The 3,037-nt window shown below is 39.2% G+C and overlaps 1 pseudogene; it reads left to right on the forward strand.

The window, feature by feature from the left end:
• Nucleotides 1-649: 649 nt before the first annotated feature.
• On the forward strand, nucleotides 650-768 carry LOC120592745 (uncharacterized; annotated as a pseudogene).
• The last annotated feature ends 2,269 nt before the right edge of the window (nucleotides 769-3,037 follow it).

Genomic DNA, 3,037 nt, shown 5'->3' on the forward strand with positions numbered 1-3,037 from the left:
AGCGATAGTGACAGGAAAGAGGCATAAGAACTACTGAAAGCGCTGAGCTGATTGAGAAGGGTAGTGAGATGCCTAGTTGGAAGATTGCACAAGGGACTGACATGAAAATGAAACAGCAGACACCAACTTTATTGTGGGGAGTGAACTTCTATTGTGGGGAACGTGCTTCTGCTTCTGCTCTTCTGCTCCCCTTTCTTGTGCTCCCCTTCTGCTCCACAGGAGACCGCATGGCTCCACATATATCGGAGTATAATAGTGGCATTCAGCTACACATGCATGATACAATAAGCTGAAGCATGTTTACATATTTTAAGTGCAGGCTCCCTACTACACTAATGTAACATTCTAAATCTGGGGTCCTATTCCTAGCCACGAGCCTGGATCACAGCCAGACCTGGGACCTACAACTACACATATTGACTAAATATTAAGCCAGGTTGTAGTCAGAGCCTGGTACATGCTGCTAGATACTGGAACCTGGCTGACCAGCCATACAGCCAAGCCACAGCTAAAAAGCAGGAAGATTCCTGTTGAGATTACTAACAAATATTTGCCAATATCTTTAATGCTGCATATCCATAGCATGAAAGGAAAATAGGAAAAAAAAGACTTTAAACTGTATCCTCTACAAGTTAAAAATAAACCCAACTTCTACAGCCATGCAACCCTGAATGTGCCCGATCTCATCTGATCTCAGAGGCTAAACAGGGTCGGGCCTGGTTAGTACTTGGATGAGAGACCACCTAGAAAGACCAGGTGCTGTAAGCATTTAAAAAATAAAAATAAATTTAAAAAAATTAAAAAAAATAACCTAGCTGTTCATTTTACTCTTTATTCCCTATAATCAGTAATTTTTCATAGACACTAAGAAATGGATAAAACCCAATTCCTCAAACACTTAAGATCTTATTCTTTGACTTTGAGAGGAGACCATGTCACTGCCTGTGGTACTTTATTCCTTCTCTAATAAACTTTCCTTTGTTTCTAATCTTGACTTGCTCCTAAATTTTTTCCTGCATGGAGCCAAGGACCCTCTATCAGTGGGCATAGGGCTTGAGTCCCCACTTGGAGGGATTTGTCCTGTCATGCGTCACCATGATAAATTATTATAGTAGAACTATAAATAAGATATTTAATGTTGTTATTGCTATCCTTTAAAAAGAGAGAAAGGAACTTAGACATCTAGGAAGTTTATGACTTTACATTAGAACCTCCCTCTCAATGAGCTCTATATAACCTTCACTGTGTTGCAGGAAGCAACACCTGACAGAGGAAATTAGACGCTCAGACAAATTTGTTAGAGGAAGGAGAATTTAATGCCGGCAGAGCAAGTGAGGCTTTAACTACACCAAAGCATGAGCTCCCCTTGGTTAGATTTCTTACAGCTTATATACCTCTGCAGTGTCCATGTAAGAGGCATGTGATTCCTTTGTCTGATGTTCTATGTGCACCTCCTGACTCAGGAAGGGAGGGAAAGTTTCGAGTGGGGCTGCAAGGGAGAAGGAATTCCCAACCACCAGACCTATCTATTTACAGATCCTTTCTCTTGTCCGTGTGACAAGAGTTTCCAGAGGCCATTCAGAGACCTATAGGATGTGGTTAATCTATAACAGGCTGAGTCAGTCATTTCTGTAAGCCCTTCCCTTTGTATTTCTCAGATGCCTCCTCTCTTACTGAGTCATCCCCTACTTTTAGCATACTTAGTTTATGTTATTTCAGTGGTTATTTATTCTTCCAAGCTAAGAACTTGAAAACTTAAAAAACACCAATATTTCTAATAATCTTCCTATATAATGAGAAAAAGAGAGTAACAACAAATTCCAGCCTGTATTATTTTGGGTTTCATCATTTCTTGTTTATTTAAATTTAAGAATACTTCAACTTCTTAATATGAGGAAGAGGAAGAATGGATCCACTGAATTTTAACTTTACACTGTGACAATCGATCAATATTCTATCAAATGGGAGACAGGGAATTGAAAGTCCCAAACATTTTAACCTTGGCCTTGTGGTGAAAATGCTTATTTGCAGAGTTCTGGGCTTAAATAATCAGCTCTCAGAAGGTGGTCAAGAATGACTCTTATTTCCCTCATTAAAAAGAAACAACACACCCAAAGTGGAATCACTTGTGGTAAGCACCCCTCCCCATGCCCGCCCCCCACCCCTGCCAAGACTTAATACCTAACCTAATTGCAGTTTTGGCATATCTCAGCAGTGGAATTTTAAACTAATCTATCTGGAATTTCTTGGTCAGCACTAGTAAGACAATCTGCCTAATAAGATCCTGCCTTCCCCTAAGGGAAGGTGACTTTGCCTGAAATAATTCACTCTTTAACTTCCTTGTCCCACTCTGTTTTTGCCTGTGAAAATCTTCCATTTTATACAGCTCCTCAGAAAACCTTTATATTTACTAGTTGGGATATTGCCCAATTCATGAATTGTTCATTAAAGCCTATTAGATCTTTATATTTACTCAGTTAAACTTTTGTTCTTTAATGGATTTGATGGCAGCAATAGTGGGATCTGAAGCAAATATTGAAGGACAATGAGAAACACAGATGTAGTACCTTAATACTTCTTTTTGAATTTACTGTTTTTCTTGTCATTAGCAAGGGCTATTGATAAGTTCTTCTCAGTTCTGAGCTCTGCTCTCTTTGCATCTTAGTTCCTTCTCTAACTGGTTTTCCAGACCACAATTCTCTATTTGTATTGGAATCAGTCTACATTCCCTATTCTTTGGGTTCTGCTGTTTCCCCAGATTACACATTGGGATTTGTTGGTAGTTATCAACTGGAGTTAGACTGGGTCCAACTTAAAAAATAGAACTGAGTTTGGGATTGATCTGGGTACAACTGAAAAACTGAACTGGGTCCAGGATCTGAATGGGTCCAATTTCAACTGAACTGGGACGATTGGGAGGGCTCTAATGAATAAAATTTTGTTTAAAATAAAGGCTAGTTGCTAATGGGAATCTTAGATGTAAAGAAGAAGATGACGAAGAAGAAGAGGAAAAAGAAGAAGAAGAAGAAGAAGAAGA

Source organism: Pteropus medius, unplaced genomic scaffold (assembly GCF_902729225.1).
Source record: "Pteropus medius unplaced genomic scaffold, Ma_sr-lr_union100, whole genome shotgun sequence".
In the NCBI taxonomy this organism is placed as follows: domain Eukaryota; kingdom Metazoa; phylum Chordata; class Mammalia; order Chiroptera; family Pteropodidae; genus Pteropus; species Pteropus medius.